The sequence below is a fragment of the Nomascus leucogenys genome, chromosome 20 (assembly GCF_006542625.1).
Source record: "Nomascus leucogenys isolate Asia chromosome 20, Asia_NLE_v1, whole genome shotgun sequence".
Classification (NCBI taxonomy): Eukaryota; Metazoa; Chordata; class Mammalia; order Primates; family Hylobatidae; genus Nomascus; species Nomascus leucogenys.
The window spans coordinates 75,942,694-75,969,183 of NC_044400.1; the positions used below are offsets into that span (position 1 = coordinate 75,942,694).

Below are 26,490 nucleotides of genomic sequence, written 5' to 3' on the forward strand. Positions count from 1 at the left end.
CAGAAGAGCCAGCTCAGCCAGAAACACAGAGTGACATTTTCTCCACAAGGTTACCTGCTTCTCTTTGCACACTGTGGCTTAGTTTTCTTCTGCTACAGTTAACTGGGGAGACATGCCCCTGGAGCCATGTCTGACTCAAGAGGAAAGGGTCTTCTGTCTCCTGCTCCCCTCTGGAAAATCCTTTCAAAGGATGAGGTTGGCTCACCTGGGGTATGAGCTCCCCCTTGGGCCAAGGACTGTGGTCTAAGAGATGAGGCACCAGGCAGCCAGGAGATCTCACACCCACCTCTGTGAGCAGAGAGACAGGGGCTGCTACCAGACAAGGAGGAAGAGGGCTGGGATTGCACAAAGGGCTCTCTCTAGGCACTCCCTGGGATCTGGGTCTGCAGCCATGTCACACCTCCCACTCCTTGGCCCGCCTAGTTGGGCTTCTTCCTGCCTGGTGGCCCACGCTAAGGAAGACCTTCATGCCTTGATGCTGAGACTGTACGTGGTATCACCCTGTGCCTAAGGCCACTGAGCTTCCACCCTGTCCCAGAGTCTAGATGCCCTCTGTCCTTACCTGAACAACAGAATGCTCACTGCTGCCTACCCACCAGCCTCTGCATATGCCCTCCCCACACCCCCGCCCCCACCCCCACAAAAGCAAACTCCTATTACCCTCTAACAGTCAGTGCAAGTGCCAGCTTCACCATTCTCAGCTATTCTTGGGCTCTCAATGCCCCAGGCCCTCCTCAGGCTTCTCTAGGCCTCTGAGCCCAGCAGGCTGCAGAGCCAGGGACTGAGGGCTGGGCCTTGATAGGTCCATGCCCTGGAGCACGGATCTGCAGAGCGGCTCTTTGTGGCTGAGCAGGGTCCATCTTGGTTTAGTGCCTGGACTGGGATTATTTTCCTCTTTTCTCCCCTGGTGCATCTCTCGCCGTCTCTCTGTGCAGATGGGAACCCAGGGAAAGGCTACTGGGGCCCCACTTTAAGTGATGTGCAAAACATCCCAGGGGCCAGCAGGCTAGCGCAGTGAAGGAGAGGCTGTCGGGTATGTGGGGGTAGGGAGGTGGTGGCTAGGTTCCCTTTGCCTGGTTACCTTGGAGCCCATCTTACTAAAGAAGATGGCTTCATTAGCTAGGCCCTGGTGTCCCAGAGTTCTGGGTAAATAAATTATCTTGAGGATCCAACTTCCTGGGTGGCTTTGCCTGACTTTACTTCCTTGGAAGCAACCTTGAGTTCCTGGACACAGTTGTGCCTGCCACTTGCCACTCAGAGCTGTCCAGAGAGGACACACCAAGCACACTCAGAGTGGGAAGCTCTTGGAGGGCAGAAAGGCCCAGTGGTCAAAGCAAGCAGATGCAATGGAACAGGCTGAGGGAGCCCAGCAACAGTAGCACCAAGAACCCACTGCAGGCCAGGCATCCAGAGAGCACGCTCCGTGCCCACATGCAGCTCACAGTCCAGTGGTTGGCTTGGCTGCGGGACGCCTGTGACTCACTCGGTACTGTTCAGCCCATGTGAATCATGGCGCCACTTGTTGCCCAGGCCAGGCCCCCAGCCAATCTCTCTGCACAGCTGGGTAACATTAAGAACTTGGCGACGCCCGCAGCATGCAGCAGATCCTCTGGGCCCTCCTCTTGCTGTTGTTGTCAGATGTTGATGGGAGTCTGGGAAGCAAGTAAGGAGCTGTTCATTCTGGGCTGGGTCAAAACTGGGCTGGGCTGAAGGGCAGGGTGGGCCTGAGGTGACAGCCTGCAGGGCATCTGGCCCCTCTTTAGCTCAGTTGTGAGCTCTGAGCCGTGGCATCCTGGGTGCATTCATGATCTGCTCCATGCCCCAGCGTCCCCATCTATTAAAGGGGACATTGGGGGACCCTGGGAGGACTGGGTGAGAGTGTATATAGAGAATACCCAGAACAGTGCTGGTACATACCAGCTGCCCCACACACCTTGGCCATCCTGGGTGCCTCAGTCTCTCCTGTGTCCCTTTCCTCTCCCCCACCCTTCCCCATCTGCCACCCCATTCACACATTCACACCAGCCACAGTTGGTGGGCATCCAAGTTCTCTTGAGGGACCACCTGCTTCTTCCCATCATCTCTGTCTCCTCCCTCACCAAGGTTTTCTTAATATTCTAAGCTCTAGAGCCCTAGAATGTTCCAATTTCTAGCACTCTAGAACATTCTAGGCCCCAACAAGCATGTGCCTCTATGTCTTTGCTCACTAGGTTCCCTCAGCCTTCAACACCTTGAGAGCTTGTTTGGAGGCCCTAGCAGGGGCGCACAGCTACTCATATACCCTTGGCTGAAGACCAGTCCTCCTCTATCGGGGATGATCATGAGTGCAGCTTTGGGAGGGATGCATATGGAGTGGTGAGGGAGGAAGGGGACACCTGCCTAGCAAGCCAGATCAGCCGAATCAACTTTGGCAATCAATGGGGTGACAGATATCACAGCCAGATCACCCTCACATCCCCCTAGCCTTGAACACCTTTCCCCATCTTCTTCAACTGGCACTTTTTCCTGTGGCAGGAGATGGCAGGATGAGATTGTGGTCTTCCATCCACACAGGTAAGTGACAGTCTTCAGCTCAAATCACCTCCTCTGTGTAGCCTTCGTAACCTCACCTCCCCACCCAGGTGGACTCAGCTGTGTCTTCCTCTGTGCCCCATGGAGAGGTGGACATCTGCACCCCACAATGGCCCACCCCATTGCTCTGTGCTCACCTCCAATTTCCTCCCACTTAGGAGCTCCTGCACAGTAGACAGCCACTGGGGCAAGCTTGTGGGGGCGTCCTCCCACACTTTTTGAAAGACTAAATGAAGGACTAACAGGAGGTGTGAAAAACGCTGGCTTGGCAATTAGGAGAGCAAAGCTTCCATGTTCTCCCACACCCCCAATCTTTGTCCCAGACCTTGTCAGGCCTTGCTTTCTATTTGAGGACCCCAGGACTCTGAGAAGACCCAAAGCCAACCTGCTCAGTTGCCGGCTGAAAACCTCGAATTATCAAAAACATTGAACATGATCTCCTTGGGTGCATTCAGGAGTCACGTGATAGGAGAGAGAGATGGAATTGGGAAGAGACCCGAGAAATTTTTTTTTTTTTTTTTTGAGATGGAGTTTCGCTCCTGTTGCCCAGGCTAGAGTGCAATGGTGGGATTTCAGCTCACTGCAGCCTCCATGTTCTGGGTTCGGGTGATTCTCCTACCTCAGCCTCCCAGACAGCTGGGAATACAGGCATGCACCACCACGCCCAGCTAATTTTGTATTTTTAGTAGAGATGGGCTTTCATCACGTTGCCCAGGCTGGTCTCGAACTCCTGACCTCAGGTGATCCACCCACCTTGGCCTCCCAAAGTGCTGGGATTACAGGTGTGAGACACCACGCCCAGAAAGACCTGAGAAGTTACCGTCATATTTCAGTTAATGAAATCCTTTGACAGCTTTCCACTTTGAGTCCCCTAAAGCATGTACATCTGCAGGGAGGTGTGGAAGTGAGGCGGGCAGGGGATGTGGGGAGAGGTGGTGATATACCCAGATCCTTACAATCATCTAAGATTATTCAGGATTCATTTTTTAAAAGTTATTCAAAGATACATCAAAGATTAGATTCCTGGAAGTGGGGAGAGAGTTCAGTCTCTGGAAGGTTAACACTGTGCAGCTGATTTGTCCGACAGATTTTTCTCCCTGAAAGACTGCTGAGCCTTGGGACCCTGTAATTAGACTGCTGGGAGCCCCAGCCCTCTTGCTTCTATTTCCTTCTCTCCATTGTCTCCTGAATGTCCCAGCCTCCTCCTGGCTAATAGATGCTGATGGCCCTGGGTGACCATCCAAGTGGCTCCAAGCCTTGGATTTCTCTCCTAGGAAACAGAGAATAATTTTTCTCTATCATGCTCATAGGGCGGATGAGGGCTGTGGAGAAAAAGCAGGCTCAAACATGAGAAATAACAAATTTCGTATCAAATGTAAAATGGTGAAGAGGAAAAGGAAGTGGGCAGAGAGCTGGGACTTGTGGGTCTGAGCCATGGCTTCCTCTAGTTCATGAAGGGATGGACCTTGTTTGAGTCAGTCACCATCTCTGGACCCTGGTTTTCCTGATGTATGAATAAGTGCCTTGGACCTGCTCATTTGGGAGATGTGGCCAGCTTCACCTTCCAGACCCTGCATACCCCATTTCCTGACTTAGCAGCCCTTGAGGAGAGGTTCCCATCAGGTCTGGTGAAAGTTTCGTTCCAAAGGATACTGCCATGGAATGCTGGGTCAGGACCTACTCAGAGGCTGCGGCTCCCTCCATCTCCGAGTAGACCACGCTAGCAGACTGGGGCTCTCACATTTTGAAGCATGCTATGGAATCTGACCTGGCCTGGATTTCCCGGCAGCGGGGTTATGTCCTTCTGACTTGGCCATCTGAAGTAGGACTCCAGGCAAGAGGACACCTTCTCAGAAACTATTCATGTTTATGAAAGTCATTCATCATTGTTGAGGGGGTGAGGCTCCCTGTTCATGGGAGAATTTCCTCCAGGATTGGTTTATCCAGCTGTGAGCTGTCACGCCAATACCACGTAGAAATCTTGGGGGTTGAGTGTGCTGGAGTCTTGGGCCAATCATGATGTAAATGCAGACATTAGCTCCAGTTCCTTCCTGGTTTCGCCACTTCCTAGCCATGTAGCCTCAGAGAAGTCACTTAACATTCCAAGATCTCTGTGTCCCCATAGGCAGAATGGCAGTAAAGAAATTCCCCTGCCCATCTCACAGGGTGGTGTGAGGCTCAGAGGAAACAGTGGGTGGGAAGGGGCTTTATGATCTGTGAGGCATTATTGAGTCACGAGCTGGGGTGATTCTTGCTTGTCATGGTTACTTAGCAATGATGATGACAGTACCCTGCTGTGACAAGTCCTCCAATCAAGTCATGTTGCTGAGGACAGGAATGGTTGCAGTGGGACAGACTTTCCCATGTGGCAGAATGGGAGGAGCACAGGAGTGGGAGTAAGACATGGCTTCCAGCTCCACCACCACCCATCACTGCCACAATTGGGGTGGATCCTAAAATCTGATATGGTTTGGCTCTGTGTCCCCACCCAAATCTTATCTCAAATTGTAATCCCCACGTGTCGAGGGAGGGGGGTGATTGGATCATGGGGGCAGTTTCTCCCATGCTGTTCTCCTGATAGTGAGTGAGTTCTCACAAGATCTGATGGTTTTATACGTGTTTGGAAGTTCCCCCTTTGCTCTTCTCTCTACTGCTGCCTTGTGAAGAAGGTGCCTGCTTCCCCTTCACCTTCCGCCATGATTGTAAGTTTCCTGTGGCCTCCCCAACCATTTGGAACTGTGAGTCAATTAAACCTCTTTCCTTTATAAATTATCCAGTCTCGGGCAGTTCTTTATAGCAGTGTGAAAACAAACTAATACGTCCCCAAACCTAGCTACCCCATCCATCAAAGAGGGACAATAATAGTGTTGCCCAATAATTAGATTGCATTCCCCCAAAGCAGACCCCAATACACAGATTTGATTGAAGTAATTTATTTGGTGATGACCCAGGAGTCAGGGGTCAGGAACGAGAAGTGAGACAGGAAGGGGGGTAAATTCATTCTAGTGGGAAGATGGGCAGGTCTTCACCGAGGGCAACCAGGCTTGATCCCCCAGGAGCCTCTGCAGGAGTACATGGAGCACACCTCAGAGCTGCCCCACTGTGGGGTGAGGAACCTGGGTGTTTATCCATTATCTATGGGTTGCTCTTAGGGTGTTAGTGCCTCAGAACCCCCCATCTACCAGGTGTGTGGACCAAGCACGCCCCTATGACCAGAGAACACCCTCAGCCACAGAGATGCAGGCAGCCAAGGCTATGTTTGGGAACTCTAGGGTAGGCAGAGGGGCATGGGCCAGGTGCTGATGGTGCCTGCTGTGCCAACTCGGTTGCTATGAGGGTGATGCTTAGAACAGTGCCTGGCATGTGACCAGCTCCAGAGAACTCACTTATTATTATTATTATTAGCTATGCCCCAACTTCCTCCATTCCAAGTGAATCCAGAGTTTGTTTCAGCATCAACCTTTCTCCTCGTAGTCATGGGCTTCAAGGGAGGCTGACTCCAGCCCAGCTCCAGGGCTGGGGTCTTGGTCGGTGTCAATCAGTCATGGCCCCCATCTATAGTGCCTTTTCTAAAATTTTCCTCAGGAGAGGAACCAAAGCACAGGTTTACCTCCAGGATAAGCTTCTCACCTTCTCACAGGGTCAATATCCGTGTGTCTCCTTCTTTAAGAGAATAAAAGGCTAGGTTAGGGTAGTTCTCCTGGATAATATACTGAAGAGTGTTTTCCAACTTGGTTCCATTCTCCCCGCCACTTTCGGGTACACCAATAAAAAGTAGGTTTGGTATTTTCATATAGTCCCATATTTCTTGGAGGCTTTGTTCATTCCTTTTCATACTTTTTTCTCTAATCTTGTCTTCATACTTAATTTCATTAAGTTGATCGTCAATATCTGATATTCTTTCTTCCACTTAATCAATTCAGCTATTGATACTTGTGAATTCTTCATGAAGTTCTCATGCTGTGTTTTTCAGCTCCATCAGGTCATTTATGTTCTTCTCTAAACTGCTTATTCTAGTTAGCAATTCTGCTAACCTTTTTTCAAGGTTCTTAGCTTCCTTGTATTGGGTTAAAACATGCTCCTTTAGCTCAGAGGAGTTTGTTATTATCCACCTTCTGAAGCCTACTTCTGTCGATTCATCAAACTCATTCTCCATCCAGTTTTGTTCCCTTGCTTGCAAGGAGTTGTAATCCTTTGGAGAAGAAGAAGTGTCTGGTTTTTGGAATTTTCAGCCTTTTTGCGCAGGTTTTTCTTCATCTTCATGGGTTTATCTACCTTTGGTCTTTGATGTTGGTGACCTTCGAATGGGGTTTTCATGTGGACATCCTTTCTGTTGATGTTGATGCTATTCCTTTCTGTTTGTTAGTTTTCCCTCTAACAGTCTGGCCTCTCTGCTGTGGGTCTGCTGAAGTTTGCTGGAGGTCCACTCTAGACCCTGTTTGCATGGGTGTCACCAGTGGAGGCTGTAGAACAGCAAAGATTGCTGCCTGTTCCTTCCTCTGGAAGCTTCATCCAGAGGGGCACCTGCCAGATGCCAGCTGGAGCTCTCCAAGATACTCCTCGAGAAGAGCAACCCCAAGACACATAATCATCAGATTCACCAAGGTTGAAATGAAGGAAAAAATGTTAAGGGCAGCCAGAGAGAAAGGTCGAGTTATCCACAAAAGGAAGCCCATACACTAACAGCAGATCTCTCTGCAGAAACCTTATAAGCCAGAAGAGGGTGGCGGTGAATATTCAACATTCTTAAAGAAAACAATTTTCAGCCCAGAATTTCATATCCAGCCAAACTAAGCTTCATAAGTGAAACAGAAATAAAATCGTTTACAGACAAGCAAATGCTAAAGAATTTTGTCACCATCAGGCCTGCCTTACAACAGCTCCTGAAGGAAGCCCTAAATATGGAAAGGAAAAACAGGTACCAGCCACTGCAAAAACATACCAAATTGTAAAGACCATCAACACTATGAAGAAACTCCATCAACTAACGGGCAAAATAACCAACTAACATCATAATGACAGGATCAAATTCACACATAACAATACTAACTTTTTCTGGGGATAGGCCCCCAAATCTGGCCATGAACTGGCCCCAAAACTGACCATAAACAAAATCTCTGCAGCACTGTGACATGTTCATGATGGCCATCATGCCCACGCTGAAGGTTGTGGGTTTACCAGAATGACAGCAAGGAACACCTGGCCCACCCAGGGTGGAAAACTGCTTAAAGGCATTCCTAAGCCGCAAACAATAGCATGAGCGATCTGTGCCTTAAGGATGTGTTCGTGCTCAGATAACTAGCCAGAGCCCATCCCTTTATTTTGGCCTATCCCTTCATTTCCCATAAGGAATAGTTTTAGTTAATCTATGATCTATAGAAACAATGCTTATCACTGGCTTGCTGTCAATAAATATGTGGGTAAATCTCTGTTCAAGGCTCTCAGCTGTGAAGGCTGTCAGTCCCCTGATTTCCCACTCCACACACTATATTTCTATGTGTGTGTCTTTAATTCCTCTAGTGCTGCTGGGTTAGGGTCTCCACAACTGAGCTGGTCTTGACAACTTTAAATGTAAACAGGCTAAATGTCCCAATTAAAAGACACAAACTGGCAAATTGGATAAAGAGTCAAGACCCATCAGTGTGCTGTATTCAGGAGACCCATCTCACATGCAGAGACACACATAGGCTCAAAATAAAGGGATGGAGGAGTATTTACCAAGCAAATGGAAAGAAAAAAAAAACAGAGCTTGCAATTCTAGTCTCTGATAAAATGGACTTTATACCAACAAAGATCAAAAAAGACAAAGAAGGGCATTACATAATGGTAAAGGGATCAATGCAACAAGAAGAGCTAACTTTCCTAAATATATATGCACCCAATATAGGAGCACCCAGATTCATAAAGCAAATTCTTAGAGACCTACAAAGAGACTTAGACTCCCACACAATAATGGTGGGAGACTTTAACACCCCACTTTCATTATTAGATAAATCAATAAGATGGAAAATTAGCAATGATATTCAGGACTTGAACTCAGCTCTGGACCAAGCAGACCTAGTAGACATCTACACAACTCTCCACCCCAAATCAACAGAATATACATTCTTCTCAGCACCACATTGCACTTATTCTAAAATTGACCACATAATTGGAAGTAAAACACTCCTCAGCAAATGCAGAAGCATGGAAATAATAACAAACAGTCTCTCAGACCACAGTGCAATCGAATAAGAACTCAGAATTAAGAAACTCACTCAAAACTGCACAACTATATGGAAGCTGAACAACCTGCTCCTGAATGACTACTGGGTAAATAACAAAATTAAGACAGAAATCAGGAAGTTCTTAGAAACCAATGAGAACAAAGACACAACATACCAGAATCTCTGGGACACAGCTAAACCAGTGTTTAGAGGGAAATTTATAGCTCTAAATGCCCACAGAAGAAAGCGGGAAAGATCTAAAATTGACACCCTAGCATCACAATTAAAAGAACTAGAGAATCAAGGGCAAACAAATGTAAAAGCTACTAGAAGACAAGAAATAACTAAGATCAGAGCAGAACTGGAGGAGATAGAGACACAAAAAACCTTCAAAAAATCAATGAATCCAGGAGCTGGTTTTTTGAAAAAATTAACAAAATAGACCACTGGCAAGACTAATAAAGAAGAAAAGAGAGAAGAATCAAATAGACACAGTAAAAAATGATAAAGGGGATATCACCACTGATCCCACAGAAATACAAACTACCATCAGAGAATACTGTAAACACCTTTATGCAAATAAACTAGAAAATCTAGAAGAAATGGATAAATTCCTGGACACATACACCCTCCCAGTACTAAACCAGGAAGAAGTAGAATCCCTGAATAGACCAATAACAAGTTCTGAAATTGAGGCAGTAATTAATAGCCTACCAACCAAAAAAAGCCCAGGACCAGGTGGATTCACAGCCAAATTCTCCCACACGTACAAAGAGGAGCTGGTACCATTTCTTCTGAAACTATGCCAAACAATCAAAGAAGAGGGACTCCTCCCTAATTCATTTTATGAGGCCAGCATCATCCTGATACCAAAACCTGGCAGAGACACAACAAAAAAAGAAAACTTCAGGCCAATATCCCTGATGAACATCGATGCAAAAATCCTCAATAGAATACTGGCAAATTGAATCCAGCAGCATGTCAAAAAGCTTATCCACCACAATCAAGTCAGCTTCATCCCTGGGATACAAGGCTGGTTCAACATACACAAATCAATAAATGTAATCCATCAGATAAACAGAACCAATGACAAAAACCACATGATTATCTCAATAGATGCAGAAAAGGCCTTTGATAAAATACAACATCCCTTCATGTTAAAAACTCTCAATAAACTAGATACTGATGGAATGTATCTCAAAATAATAAGAGCTATTTTGACAAACCCACAGCCAATATCATTCTGAATAGGCAAAAGCTGGAAGCATTCCCTCTGAAAACCAGCACAAGACAAGTATGCCCTCTCTCAACACTGCTATTCGACATAGTATTGGAAGTTCTGGCCTGGGCAATTAGGCAAGAGAAAGAAATAAATGGTATTCAAATAGGAAGAGAGGAAGTCAAATTGTCTCTGGTTACAGATGACATGATTATATATTTAGAAAACCCCCTTGTCTCAGCCTAAAAACTTCCTAAGCTAATAAGCAATTTCAGCAAAGTCACAGGATACAAAACCAATGTGCAAAAATCACCAGCATTCCTATATGCCAATAATAGACAAACAGATTACAGATTTAAATGTAAGACCTAAAACCATAAAAACTCTGGTAGAAACCCTAGGTAATACCATTCAAAACATAGGCATGGGCAAAGACTTCATGACTAAAACACCAAAAGCAATGGCAACAAAAGCCAAAATTGACAAATGGTATCTAATTAAACTAAAGAGCTTCTGCACAGCAAAAGAAACTAGCATCAGAGTGAACAGGCAACCTACAGAATGGGAGAAAATTTTTGCAATCTATCCATCTGACAAAGGGCTAATATCCAGAATCTACAAGGAACTTAAGCAAATTTAAAAGAAAAAACAACCCCATCAAAAAGTAGGTAAAGGATATGAACAGACACTTCTCAAAAGAAGGCATTTATGTGGCCAACAAACATGAAAAAAAGCTCATCATCACTGGTCATTAGAGAAATGCAAATCAAAACCACAGTGAGTATAAATTAATTCAACCATTATGGAAGACAGTGTGGTGATTTCTCAAGGATCTAGAACCAGAAATATCATTTGAATCAGCAACCTCATCACTGGATATATACTCAAAGGATTATAAATCATTCTACTATAAAGACACAGGCGCACATATGTTTATTGAAGCACTATTTACAATAGCAAAGACTAGGAACCAACCCAAATGCCCATCAATGATTAACTGGATAAAGAAAATGTGGCACATATACACCATGGAATACTATGCAGCCACAACAAAGGATGAGTTCATATCCTTTGCAAGGACATGGATGAAGCTGGAAACCATGATTCTCAGCAAACTAACACAGGAACAGAAAACCAACACCACATGTTCTCATAAGTGGAAGTTGAACAATGAGAACTCACAGGCACAGGGAGGGGAACATCAGACACTGGGGCCTGTTGGGGTATGAGGGGCTAGGGGAGGGATGGCATTAGGAGAAATGCCTGATGTAGATGATGGGATGATTGGTGCAGCAAACCACTATGGCAAGTGTATACCTATGTAACCTGCATGTTCTGCACATGTATCCCAGAACTTAAAGTATAATAATAATAAAAAAAGAAAACAAAAGGCTTTGGCATTTTTCCTTTAGTACCCTCCCTGTCTTCACAAAGGTCTCGGGTTTGCTGTCAATGTGCCTGTTGCTTGTTCTGAAGTCTGGAGGACTGGGCCTAGAAAGCAGGAAAGCAGTCATTTGTGACAAAACCGAGAAAGTTGGATGAAGCTTCCACATTCTTGCAAATTCTCACCTCTGAGCACTGCACTTAGCCACGTGCTAAGTATTTCAGCACCTTCTGGGGGCCTGGGAGGCTGGATGAAATTATTGAGTTATGAAGCAATTTTACTTGGAATGAATAGTGAATTTTTTTTTCTTGCAATGAAGAGACACCAACATGTATTTTTGTTTTTTGTTTTTTTTGTTTTTGTTGTTTTTTTCTTTGTAATTAATTTTAGGAATTACTTGTGAATGCAATCAAGGTGAGGGTGGACAAAGTCATACTCGGCATTGTCTCAGAGCTGCAGAGCCAAGCAACAGCCTTAATGAACAAAGCTACGTGGTCTTGGTGTTGGAGGGAAGGTTTATAACTGACTCAAGACCTCAGCAATGCTGGAAGGACACTGAGGGTTCACTCAGGCCCAGAGATGTGGGGAACCCTGGAGGCTGGGAGGCTTCCTTGACCCCTGCATAGAAAAACAATGCATCAGGGAGAAAGCCCTTCACTTTTGTTGCTTTATAATGGCCTGATGGAGCTATGTGGACCCTTCTGGTAAATTGGGACATTGGCTATTATAAAAGAGGTGCATGGGCAGTGAGGGGGAGAAGTTAACCATATTAATAATAATTCTGATGATTACTCTGCACGAGGCACTATTTCTATTCCCTATAGCTCTCCTGGAAGACAGACATTATTAGGCCCATTTTTATGTGCAAGGAAATTGAGCCTCAGAGCATTGAGTAACTTGCCCTGGAGCATGTGTCTGGTAGCAGGGCAATCAACTGTCCCAATTTGCTTGGGACTGTCATGGTTTTAGCACTGAAATTTCGGCATCTCTGGAAACCTTCTGTTCTGGGCAAACTAGGACAGTTGGTCACCCTAGAGGAGTCAGGGCCAACATGACGGCCAGGTCCACCTGGTTCCCAAGACTGTTGCTCTCAACACCATGCCAGCCTCATATGTAAGGCAAAGCTCTTTCCCGTAAGGCTGCATGAATAGGAAGCTGCAGAGGAAGAATTTGAACCCAGGACTGTCTTCCTCCAGAGTGGATGTTTTCTTACCAGGCCATCAAGACAGGAGCACCTGACTGTTGATACACAATGGCAGAAGGTTCCAGAATGCCTTTAGCCCTGTGGTGCTGCTGTGAACCAATATGTAGGCCTAGTGGTTATGCCTTTCCAGGGGCACACATATTCCTGGGGGAGAAGCTGGGGTCTTTGCAGCATCTGCATCCTGGCCCTGATTTTGAGCCAGGCCTGGTGGAGAGCAGGGATGTCCTAAAGCTTTGAGGAGTGAAGGAGGGAGGAGATTGCACACAAGGTTGCTTTCATTTAAAGAGCAACACCAGGCTGGGGAAGGTGGCTCACGCCTGTAATCCCAGTGCTTTGGGAGGTCAAGGAGGGCAGATCACCTGAGGTCAGGAGTTTGAGACCAGCCTGGCCAACATAGTGAAACCCTATCTCTACTAAAAATAAAAATAAAAAAATTGGCCGAGCGTGGTGGCACGTGCCTGTAATCCCAGCTACTTGGGAGGCTGAGACAGGAGAATCGCTTGAACCTGGGAGGCAGAGGTTGCAGTGAGTTGAGATCGCACCACTGCACTCCAGCCTGGGGTGACAGAGCAAGACTCTGTCTCAAAAAATAAACAAATAAATAAATAAACAAACAAATAAAGAGCAACACCAATGTTCAACTGCTCAATAATCAGCAGACACAAATACAGATATAAAATAAAGACCAATTTTAGTTGAGGTGTCAATTCTCTCTGTCTCTCTGTCTTTGTCTCTCTCTTTCTTTCGCTCTCTCTCTATATAACCTGTATAAATAATATATAACATATTCTGTCACCATATTTATATACTCACAACAGTTTTTCAAGCTGTTTCTCCTTCCTTGAAGCTGTTTTGAATTTATGAGCAACTAGAGTGGAAAACTTATTCTTCATTGTGGCTGGCATTAAACATCACATTTAGCTCCTTGTCCTAATTATCCCTAGATTTGTTTCTATGTTGTGCTACTCCCCAGAATCCCTGTCTTTCCAACCTCTCTGGTTCCAGGGCCCCTGTGTCCTCATTCCTTGTAGCTAGAAAAGAGCCCAGATAGAAAGATGTGCCAGCCGAGTCTATTTCGAGTGACTGCACCTCGGCTGTTGGCACGCTGCTGGTGTGTTCTGATATCCGTTCTCCTCTCTTTCTATGGTAATAAAAGCCTGACGTTTTGGCTGAGCACACAGCCACCCCTGAAGTAAAGACTACATTTATCAGCATTCTTTGCAGCCAACTGTGGCTCTTTGACTAAGTTTTGGCCAAAGGGTATGAGTGTGACTTATACAAACTCTGAGTTATGCCCTTAATGGGAAGCCTTATACCCTCTCCAGCACCATTTTTTCTCTTCCTGCTAGTTGGAATACAAATGTGTTGGTGAACTCTTTGAGAGAATTTCTTCATTTATTTAACTGGGATAATCCTGAATAAAAAAGCAAACAAAGAAAAAAGACTCCATGGTGGATAACCAGCAGAAATAAAAGACAATAGAAATAGACCTACAAAGATGTCAGATATTGGAATTCTCAGAGGCTGACCACAAAACAACATCATAGAGATGGCAGAACGACATCCTGGGAGAAGCCTGGGTTCTGATACCTTGGGGGCTGCCTGGCTAGCCTGCATATGTAAGGGAGAAGTCAATGTCTACCTTGGGCTTCTGCTATGGTAACTAACTCCATATCCGAGTAGCATACTGCTTCTCTGTAGCAGCTAATTTCACTCCTGAGTCATTGTCTTCCAATCGGTATGTTAGTATATGCTATCGTTTGGATATGGCTTGTTTGGCCCTGCCAAGTCTCATGTTGGAATTTGATCCCCAGTGTTGAAAGTGGGGGTCTTGTGGGAGGTGTTTGGGTTGTGGGGGTAGATCCCTCATGAATGGCTTGGTGCCATTCTTGTGGGAGTAAGCGAGTTTTCATTCTTAATTCCTGCAAGAGCTGGTTGTTGAAAAGAGCCTAATACCTCTTTCCATCTCTCTCTCAGCTCCCCCTTCACCATGCGATCTCCGCATACCAGCTACCTTTTGCCTTCTGACAAGAAGGGAAGCAGCCTGCAGCCCTCACCAGAAGCGGATGCTGGTGCCATGCTTCTTGTACAGCCGGCAGAACTGTGAGCCAAATAAGCCTCTTTTCTTTATAAATTACCCAGCTTTGCATATTCCTTTGCAGCAACACAAGTGGACTAATAATAATATATTTATTAGCAGGGCCATTAATAGCTTAAGCTGACACCAAACAAAATCTTCAACTTCTAGGGCTTTTTAAATCATAATTTTGGTGAGAACCTGACCACCCTTTTTTTAAATGATGGCAATTGCAAGGGTCCAGAAGGCTCTAGAATTGGTTGGAATTGGTAGAAAAAGAGAAGGAGATGATGATAGTGGAGGGGAAGGAGAAGGCATGATAGCATCTAACCTTTATTGAGCAGTAACTATGCACCAACACTATGCTAAACACTTTACATATCTACTCCTGTGAGTTTTGCACTATTACAACTTCCACTTTATACATGAGGAAACTGAGGCTTACTGTGCCCAGTCACACTGGTTTCCCTGCAGGTTCTCTCTAACAGTGTCCTTCATCCTTTGATCATCACTTTGCATATGCTAGTCCCTCTGTCCTGAATACCCTTCCTACCTCAGGTTGCCAGATACACAAGCAAAACTCAATGAGTAAACAAAAACCGGAGGTGCAGTTAAATGTGAATATCAGATAAACAATGAGTAAGGTTTTATTATAAACACATCCCATGCAATATAATAATGTTATGCTAAACATTATTTGTTGTCTATTTGAAATTCAAATGTAACTGGGTGCCTGGGCAGCCCCATTTCTTTTCCTTTTTATTATTTATTTTTATTTATTTATTTATTTATTTATTTATTTATTTATTTTTAGACAGAGTCGCTCTGTCACCAGACTGCCATATAGCGGTGCAATCTCGGCTCACTGCAACCTCTGACTCCCTGGTTCAAGCAATTCTCCTGCCTCACCCTCCCGAGTAGCTGGGATTACAGGCACACGCCACCACACCCAGCTAATTTTTGTATTTTTAATAGAGATCGGGTTTCACCATGTTGGCCAGGATGGTCTCGATCTCCTGACCTCATGATCCGCCCGCCTCAGCCTCCCAAAGTGCTGGGATTACAGGCATGAGCCACCACGCCCAGCCTTGGGCAGCCCCATTTTTATCCCAACCCTCTTCCTTTTTTTTTTTTTTTTTTTGAGGGACTCTTGCTCTGTTGCCCAGGCTGGAGTGCAATGGTGTGATCTAGGCTCACTGCAACCTCTGCCTCCTGGGTTCAGGTAACTTTCATGTCTCAGCCTCCCAAGTAGCTGGGACTACAGGTGTGCACCACCAGGCCCAGCTATTCTTTTTGTATTTTTAGTAGAGACGGGGTTTCACCATGTTGGCCAGGCTGGTTTCAAACTCCTGACTTCAGGTGATCCGCCCACCTCAGACTCCCAAAGCGCTGGGATTACAGACGTGGACCACCATGCCCAGTCCCAACCCTCTTACTTTACCTGGATATTTCCTGCCTACCCTTCCAATCTCAGCTTGAGTGCAACTTCCTTAGGGAAGCTTTCCCTGACTCATAGCCTAGAAGGGGCCCCTTTCATATAGCTTCTCCGGGACTGTGCATCTTGCCCTCACAGGCTTTATCTCCATTAGACTGTTTGATTGACACGCTCTCCCTCAAGTGGACTGCAATGACCTTGATGGCAGGGTGCACACCGGCTTTTGCTCACCACTGCATGTCTCCCCTGCTCCTAGCACATGCCTGGCACATAGCAGGAACATGATAAAAAGAATTGTGAAATGAAATAAAGCGCGGTGGAGTAACTGGCCTAAGACCACCCACTTAGCAAGTAGGAGAATTAGGAGTCAATGCTAAGAAGCAAAGGCAAGAGATGTTTGAAAGGAAAACATCCCTCCTTAGCATGGCCTCTCGGGCCTGCTACCTGCCTCCGTGGCCCCTCTTAAGGAAGGCAGCTCGGTGGGTTAGTCACGGGCCCTGGAGCAAGACTGCCCGAGATGGAACCCGGGCTCAGCTGCTGAGAATCTGGATGGTCATGGGCTAGCTACCTCACCTCCCTGGGCCTCAGCTTCTCTGTCTGTAAAATGGTGACCAAAACTTCTCACAGGGCTTTTGAAAGGATTAACTGAGTCAAGACCTATGAAGCCATAGAACAGTGCCTGGCACCTCCTATGTGCCCGGTAAATGTGAGCAACTGTGATGCCACCTCCACCTCGCTCACTGTGTTCCAGCTGGGCCTGCAGAGTGCTTTCAGACCCCGGGGGCTTTGCATGTGCTGTTTCCTCTGCCACTGAAGCACTTCTTATCTTTTTTTTTCCCGGTCAGCTCCTTCTCATTCTCGAAGGGCCTTTCTTCAGCCAGGCGTGGTAGCTCACACCTGTAATCCCAGCACTTTGGGAGGCCGAGCGGGGTGGATCATGAGTTCAGGAGTTTGAGATGAGCCTGGCCAACATGATGAAACCCCGTCTCTAGTAAAAATACAAAAATTAGCTGGCCATGGTGGTGTTCACCTGTAATCCCAGCTGCTCAGGAGGCTGAGGCAGAATTGCTTGAACCCAGGAGGCGGAGGTTGCAGTGAGCCAAGATCGCGTCACTGCACTCCAGCCTGGGCGAGAGAACAAGGCTCTGTCTCCAACAACAACAACAACAACAGAAACTTTCTTCTTCTCCTGAAGGTTCATACTCTTTCCCTCCCGATCCTGTTCCACTGGAGCCCTGTGTGCAGTATGTAACAAAACGAATATTTGGTGTGTATTTGTATAGGGTCTGTTTTCTTCTACCAAACTAAGTTCTACAAGGACAAGGACCTCTCCTGATTTGCTCCCCACGACATCCACAGTGGCCAGCATAGCACCAGTCATACAGTAGGCACTCATGGTGAACTAATACACAGCGACAAAACCTGCAGAACCTGGTGGCTGATGGCATGGAGTAGGGAGAAGAGAGGACAAGGAGGGTCCTGAGAAGTGGGGAACAGCTTTGCCTTTAATGGAAGCAGGGCATGGAGAGGGCCATGGATGCTGTTCAGTTCAGTAAATGTTTATTGAGTGTCTGCTAGTTGTTCTACTTCTTTCCCATCAGTTAATCATTCAAGCTAGCTCAGAACATGGAAAACATCTCATGGGCCAAATAACGCAGATGAAAGCTCTATGACCTTGGAAGCTACTCCCATAGCAGCTGCCTTGAGATCTCTATGTGTATCTAGGGACAGATGGAAATAAGAATCATAATTGATGCCAGGCATTGCCAATTTGAAAATATAAATGATATACAATGATTTTTAAAAATCCCATAAGATACATATATTTTCCATTTTGCAGAAATGATAACTCAGTCTTAGAGGCAACAAGAGATTTGTCCAAAATCACAGAAAGTAGCAGGACTGTTGAGATTTTACCCCTTGTCCATCTGGCTCTAAAGCCTGTGCTGTTGCCCCATTTACCCTGCAGTCTCTGAAGAGCTGAACCTTGACGTGATTGGTCTGGCTGCCATTCACAGCTTAGCTCGACACAACAGAAGCCAGAGGTCTCATGGTTCATGCACTCAGTACTGACTAAGCACGCCCTCTAGAACCTACTCCTGGGGGAGCAAACTCAGGAGTCATTATTCTGATTTGCTATTCTTTCATTGATTCTTTCATCGTTTGATTTACTGATTAATGTATTCATTCATTCATTCAACAAAATGAATTGCACAGGCAGACATGTAAATAGGAAATTGTAGCAAGATGTGATTACCTGGGAGTGGCAGTGTTGGAGCGGATTGGCCCTTGTGCTACCAAGGTTCCCAGGATTGGAGGACCAGACAAGTTCTTGAATCTCTAGGATGGGGTGCAGAAACGGAAATCCACTGGAGACATCAAGCATAGTGGCTCCTGTCGGATCCCTGGGAAGGCCAAGCACATCTCATCTCTTGTTATTCCTCATGTCCTTGCTGCCTTAATCAAAAGCAATCGCAGTATGTGTGACTTAAAAGGAATGGCCAAGAGGGATTTAATTCAAAACAGGCATGTCTAGAACTAAGCACCCCACTGGATGGGAATCAAGTGATTATGTGAACAAAGAGAAGGTATCAAGTCGGAGGCCGTCTGTTCATTCACAGGCACTCCTCAAGGACTCAGTGCCAGGGCCAGGGCCTCATGGGGCCTACAGTCTAGGGGGCAGAAGAACAATGAACAATGGCCATGCAGCAAGCCATGTGCTGGAAGGAGGGATAAACGCAGAGCTGTGAGCCTGGCGGTCTGTGGCTGTAACTGTCCATCTCACCACTTTCCACACTCAGGACCTGGAGGGCAGAGCATGCCTCTTCATCATGTCTGTCTCCCCAGGCAAGGCTGCTAGAGTGCAAAATGAAAATGGCGGGCCCCTTTTTCAAAAAGGAGAAAAGATGTTGACATAGATGTGGTGAAGAGGGAACACTTTTACACCGCTGGTAGGAACGTAAATTAGTTCAACCACCATGGAAAACAGTGTGGAGATTCCCAAAAGAACTAAAAGTAGAACTACCATTCAATCCAGAAATCCCATTACTGGGTATCTATGCAAAGGAAAAGAAGTCATTATATTGAAAAATACACTCGCACACGCATGTTTATAGCAGCACAATTCACAATTGCAAAGATATGGAACCAACCTAAGTGCTCATTGACCAACGAGTGGATAAAGAAAATGTAGTATATATGCACCATGGAATACTACTCAGCCAAAAAATTGAACAAAATAATGTCTTTTGCAGCAATTTGGACAGAGCTCGAGGCCTTTCCAAGTGAAGTAACTCAGGAATGGAAAGCCAAATATCATATATTCTCACCAATAAGTAGGAGCTAAGCTAAGAGGACACAAAGGCATAAGAGTGATCGGGGACTCTGACGAAGTAGGGAGTAGGGTGAGGGATAAAAATCTACATATTAGGTACAGTGTAACTGCTCAGGTGACAGGTGCACTAAAATATCAGAATCACCACTTGAGAACTTATCCACATAGCCCAAAACCACCAGTATCCCAAAAAATATTGAAAAAAAAGTTACTGAAATATAAAGCATCTTTTCTTTTGTGGTTTTCTTCTTGCCCTGTGATTCTTTAAATTTACTACTAAACTGCAATCATGGCAGGGTGCGGTGGCTCATGCCTGTAATCCCAGCACTTTGGGAAGCTGAGGTGGGCAGACCACCCGAGGTCAGGAGTTCGAGACCAGCCTGACCAACATGGTGAAATCCCATCTCTGCTAAAAATTAGCTGGGCTTGGTGGTGGGCGCCTGTGATCCTAGCTACTCAGAAAGCTGAGGCAGAAGAGTCACTTGAACCCAGGAAGTGGTGGTTGCAGTGAGCTGAGATCACGCCATTGCACTCCAGCCTGGGCAACAGAGTGAGACTCCATCTCATAAAAACAAAAACAAACAAAAAAACCCTGCAATCTAAGCTAAAATAAAACTAAAAGTCATTAGCATGAATTTTATCACTTATCTTTAAATTACGTCATGCCAATCTTCCATGCAAATATGAGCACATCAATCTCTTATATAGAATCTCAGGAATTACATGTTCCTATCCTATCTCATAGATCCTCTGGGCACATGTATTTCATTCTTACCTGAACACTGGAAATGAGGCACAAAATATACTCATCAGTTTTGGTTGCACCTCTGACACATGCACATTCTACCAATGCTCTCTATCTGCGCCTTCCTGCTGAGTAAGGAAGGACTGCACAAAAAGGGAATTGTGCCCTGCCCTGTCTTTCTTTCAATGCCATCATCTCCAGTGTTGGTGACTGGTTAATTCAGAGAAGCAACATCAATACAAAAGGATCGGACAAGATCCCTCAGTCATTCATGTTTCTTTGAACATCATGGCCCTTTTTCTGCATTTTGACCCAAGTTTGGGTTGTAGCAAAAAGCATGGGCTCCAGAGGCAGTCAGAGCCCCTGTTACTGGGACGGAGAGGCCTCATGCTTGCGGTATAGTTGCTCTGGGTGGCGCTGAACTCTCATGCATCATGGATCCATCAGAATTCCGGACCAGCTGAGTGCTTCATGGAAATGGGGTGGCAGGGAATGGTGGGTACACTGGACACATGCTGTAGTATCTCCTCTGCTCATGTGCAGATTCTAATGTTCCATCAGATTTCACTCACAAAACACAAGTTCAAAGACAACGCCCTAAAGAATTTCAAGACTGTGATAGCAAAACATTAAACCAAGCATAGGGCCCAAGGTCTTGGTAAACTTTTGCTGATGAATGAAAACTTTCCCCAAGATGATCGTATTTGACTTAGGATCAATAGGTCAAATGGAAGTCTTCTAGGCAGGGAAGGGGGTAAGATAGGCCTAATTGGAGGCAGGAGAAAGTATAGCATGACGGGAAATTATGGTCAAATTGGCATGGCCGACGGGTCTTGTGCCAGGGAAGGAGGGGCACCTATGAGGCTGAATAGGAAAGCTGGAGCCAGATTGGAGCCATTTTTATCTTCTAAGCTAAGGACGTTGGAACTCTACTCACTGGCAATGGGAAACAAGTAAGATGCCATTAGGTCTTGGGTTCAGAAAGAGGACTCCATTGCAGGGGAAGTTGGATTAGAGGAACTGGCAATGAGACTGATGCAAACAGTCAAAGCCTAGGGCCATGGGGGCTGGACCTGGGTGGAGCTTCAGGACTGGCAAGAGGGGTCCATTTGAGGGAGAATTCAGAAGGACAACGAAGAGAGGGGGTGAGCAGCCTGCAGGAGGCAGAGAGGCAGGTGGGAGCTGAGAGCAATCCATGGCTTGCTTTCCCATTTGGTCAGCTGTGTTTTCTAACTTCTGAACTCAAGAGCTTGGAGACACTACAGGGTTGAGAGACCTCTGAAAATTCCCTTTGGATCCCACTGCCTGCAGTTTCTGCCATTTACTGTTTTCTTCGGCTTAGGACGAGAGCATTTAAGCAAGGGAAGGAAAACATTGCACAGGGCATGCTATTTTTTAGAAAGCCCATGGCACAAATAAAAAATATAATATTTCAAGGCTTCGTTTATTTGCAAGGAAGAGACCGTGTCTGCCTATAGGTTCTGGACAGTGCCCCAAACCCCACTGGCCTCTGTAAACACTCTTGGATGGTAAATAATAGTAGCACCAGTGTTAAATCTATTCGTTAGGATCTTGGCACGAGCATACCATGATTTCAGAAGTCCCTCTTGAATTCTAGGAAACAGAACTTACTGCTTGGGGTTTCTACGCAGAGTTATTGCTGGAGAAAGGTGGAAGGGCGTGTTTGTGCCAACGGAAACTTGTTATTTTTATTTACTTATTAGGTCATGAGCATCATCCATACCTTACACTTGCAACATAAATTCTCTCATGCTATATAACTATATAGCATGAGAGTGAGATTTTCCTCACACTCCTAGGTTGGAGCCTGGGCCCCCCTCTTATATGAGAAAACAGGGGCTCCCAGAGGCTAGTGACTTGCCTAGCATCATACAGTTGGAAAATACTAGAACTTTCTCTCAGTACTTCATGGTCCAAGTTTCCACTAGACCAGTGTTTCATTTTTCCATGAAAGCACTCCTGTTAAAGAGCGAGGCTGTCCTAAGGGCTCTGGGAGAAAAGTTTACAGTGGGTTCCTCCAATAAGAAAAATGTGATAAAAATCTAATACTTTATCTTCATTCGTGCATACCTTCCATCTTGCTGTATGCTACATCAAGTATGTTTTTAACATAGAAATAGTGCTTTGAATGACTTATCAGTAGGAAAAATGCTTAAAAGCACATGTCACATTTATCTTGTGTCTTAGCCACTAGGTAAGTCCTTGTGCTACTCAACCTCACACTGAGGTGAACAGCTCCATACTGTAGCTGCCACTGAGCCCTAAAAACAGGATGAGAAGATATATATTACCCACAATAATGCTACCTAACCAACAAACCCAGAATCTCAGCAGTACACAACGATCAGCATTTAGTTAGCTCAGAGGTCAGCTGGAGGGTGACTGATCTTGGCCCATGCTCAGCCAGGCTCCCCTGGGGCAGCCCAGCTCAGGCCCCACAGACCTCTCATCCTCCTCCAGAGACCAAGTCTCTAACCCAGGTGTGCTCTTCTCATGGCAATGGTACAAAAACCCAGCCATCCAAACACATCCCGGCCACTGGTCATGTCACACCTGTTAGCATTCCACTGACCAAAGCAAGCTACGTGGCTGAACTCCAAGTCAAAGAGTGGGAAAATAGTCTTTTTTTTTTTTTGAAGAGATAAAACTGAAATAATCATATGGCAAAGAGTGTGTGTGATACAGGGAGGGGTGAGGATTTGGGGCTATTAATGAAATCTTCCATAATCGTGAGATAACTAGCCAGGTTATTATGTGACAGTCCTACTGACTTGTGTCAGGGACCTAAATTTTAATGGCAGCTCAGCTACTTTTTAGCTATGTGACCTTCGACAAGGTCTTTTCTCTCTCTGAGCCTTGTTTTTTTTCTCTGTATAGTAGGAAAAATAGCTCATTTTTAATAGAGGTCTTACCAGGATAAAGTAAATGATTTTATGGAAAAGCATATTATGAGAAAGCACTGTGAAGACATTCTTACTATTACCCCACGTCATAGGTTTCTTGAGTTGCTATACTTAGCTCCAAATAACTTCTGATGCTAAAATTAATCAAATCCAGGCTATCGGCTGCTTTAGAACAGGGATATCATTACCAAAAGTAATGAAAGCAACAACCACAGCATCCATGATAAAATAACAGTAGGAATACAGTCGGCCCTCTGTATCCATGGGGGATTGGGTCCAGGACCCCCGAGGATATAAAAATCCATGGATGCTCAAATACCTTCTAATCAGCTCTCAGTACCCACAGGTCCCACGTGGACACCGAGGGCTGGCTTTACTGTCGTATTTACAATTGCAGTTCCTGGTGGTATCTCAAACACTAAGATGTAGTACTTATTCCAATGAGTATTTGCTGAGTGAATGAATGAATGAATGAACGAATGAATGAATGAATTGGCAACAGCAGTGATACATTTGAAAAACATTTCTCTGATTTTAAAATTGGTTTCCAAAGGGGAACTCTAGAAAAATATCTAGGTGAAGCATCCTGGGAAGCCAGAGTTTTACCTGCTTTGAGCAGTAATTACTCATCTCCATAGATAGATTGTACATGTTTTCTTCGAAAGTCCCTAGCAGGCTTGCAGAGCCACGCTTAGTGTTTGTCTTTTCTCTTCAGCCAAGTAAAACAGTTCTTTAAGCCAAAAGTTCTTATCTTTATTCTCTGTAGCACAGTCAAGCCCCTAAACTTTGATAATCGGGGGAAAGAGAAATTGGCATATTATTGACGACCACAGATGTGTCCAGCATTTTCAAATGTCAGTTCCTTGGTTCTCACAAACTCAGAGGGAAGCATCAGAATCCACAATTTACAGATGGGGCTCTGAGCGCAGCAAGATTGTGGAATTTGAACCCAGGGAACAGTTTAGGTTGGTTCTGGCTTTTTCCATGGCCCACGATGGCACTAAATACTTGCTATTTGATTGCTTTATCAGTTAACTGAAGCTACTATTAAGGCAATAGCAATTTGGCATGGAACAAAATGATATAATACCTCTCAGTACCCCAGCTCTCAGGGCAACATCCTGAACCCCACCAGGCTCAATGAATGTTGATTCTGACAATGGTGATGTCTTCTGGAACCGAATTGTCTTTTTATCAAACCCAGGATTTTCAATTCGGTCAAGCACAACCAGAAATTTCTAGGATTCTTCTGGGTTTGAAAACATCACTGCAGTCCAAGCCCCTCATTTTCCAGATGAGAAAACTAAGCTCCAAAAATGAGTGACTTTTTAGGGTCACACAGCTAGTTAGTGGCAGAGCCTGAGTTTGCAGGAAAGTTCTCTCTCTCTCTCTCTCTCTCTCTCACACACACACACACACACACACACACACACACACACAGCCAGGCTGAGGCAGGGGTTGTGGGGTGGGGGTGTGGTACTACCAGCTTCTTCGCGTGAGGGACCAGGCCACAAGCAATGCTTGTCATCACCCCCTGCCTTTCAGAGTGGGGCTGAGAAACTGGTGGAGGCTGAAGGCCTCTGCACCCTGGAGGCCAGGGGAGTCTGTGGACACTGAACACATTTGAACGGCAGCCCCTCAGCCCGTACATTTGTGCAGCGCTCCCCGGGACAGATTTCCCCCGCCGGCTCTTTATTTAAAGCATGACTGAGCTTCAGAAGCAGCCCGGCTGGCAGAGGAGACTTGTGAAAGAGCAGTGGCACGGTGGATTATGAGCTGTCAAAACAGGAAACAGATTCGCAATGGTGGTTTCAGGCTGGTTGACTCCGTGTGCGAGGGAACCAGCCCGTGTCATGAAGGTCTGTTTTGGCAGGCTGTGGGCAGCTGAGGCATTTCTAGCACATGGGTTGGGGCCTTCAAATGGTCCAGCAGCTGCCCCTTTTTGCCTCTCGGAATGAATGGCTGGGTAGAACTGATTCTGCATAAAGACCAGCTCTGCTTCCTGAAAGAAAGAGCTCTGCCCTGTGCCCTGTGCCCTGTGCAGACTTTCACCACTCACCTGCTGTGTGATCTTGACACATCACTTAGTCTCTCTGTGCCTCAGCCTCCTCCTCTTTCAGATGGGGACAAGAGTAGTGAAGAGTAAGTGAAATGCGTAATTAAATGGTTCATCCTCTAATATTATGGAGATTAAGTAATTTCAAAACCAGAACAATGCAAACAGAGGCACTCAGCACATGTTGGTTAATGCTCTTGCTGTCTCTGACCCTGTACCTTCTGATGCAGGCCAATGAGAAGGAGTTTTGGCTACTTCAACTCCACCTGGGGTCATCAACCCAAAGTTTTTGGACCTGAGCATTTATCCCTAAAATTAACACCAGCCGCTCATTGAACAGCTCCAGTTTGCCTGGCATTGTTTTTGTCCCTTGTACATAGCATCTCATTTAATTGAAATAACAAATCTGTGCACTAATCATACAATAAAAATAGCCAGTGAGCATTATTTGAACATTTGAGGTCAACTTTTAAGCACTTTGCATGTATTAACTCTATTAATTAGGTTTTAGGTCTTATTTCCCCCATTTTGCTCATAGAGAAACTTGCAGCTTAGATAGCTGAACTGAACAGACCAGGTCTGGACACTGCAGATCATGGGGAGACTTAATTTCCTCTGGATAAAATCTTTCTCTCTCTGTCTCTCTCTCTCTCTCATAAGCCCCCCCCCCCCACACACACACCGTCACACATGTGTGCAACTGCATGGAAACAGCATTATTGGGATGGTAGGGAAGGGGTTCCAGGGCAGCCAGGCTTGGCCTGTAAGCTCACCTCCCTGGAGCCTAGTGTAGGATGGAAGTGGCTGGGGGCTGGGAGGATGAGCTAAGGAGGCCCATGAGCAACAGAGGCAGGGGCTGTGCCATAGCAGGGCAGGCTGGAGGCTGGAGCACAGTTGAAAGAGATGGTGTATTAGTCCATTTTCACACTGCTGAAAAAGACATACCCGAGACTGGGTAATTTATAAAGAAAAACAGGTTTAATGGACTCACAGTTCCATGTGGCTGGGGAGGCCTCACAGTCATGGCAGAAGGCAAAAGGCATGTCTTACATGGTGGCAGGCAAGAGAGAATGAGAGAACCAAGTGAAAGGGGAAACCTCTTATAAAACCATCGGATCTTGCGACTTATTCACTACCACAAGAACGGTATGGGGGAAACCACCCCCATGAGTCAATTATCTCCCACTGGGTCCCCCTGACAACACATGGGAATTATGAGAGCTACAATTCAAGATGAGATTTGGGTGGGAACACAGCCAAACCATATCTAATGGGATGGGGGCCGGATGTCCTGCTGGGTCCTGGCTTGCCAGTTTTTCTGGCATCAGGAGGATC

The 26,490-nt window shown here is 45.7% G+C and overlaps 1 long non-coding RNA gene across 1 annotated transcript in view; it reads left to right on the forward strand.

Annotated features, from left to right (window-relative positions):
* The first annotated feature begins 2,200 nt into the window (after positions 1-2,200).
* Positions 2,201-26,490, forward strand: part of LOC105738286 — a 58,035-nt gene continuing 33,745 nt past the window's right edge. Inside the window, exons 1-2 of the long non-coding RNA XR_001114069.1 lie at positions 2,201-2,553; positions 14,562-14,687. This is a non-coding gene — a long non-coding RNA (uncharacterized LOC105738286). The remainder of the gene's footprint in view (positions 2,554-14,561; positions 14,688-26,490) is intronic.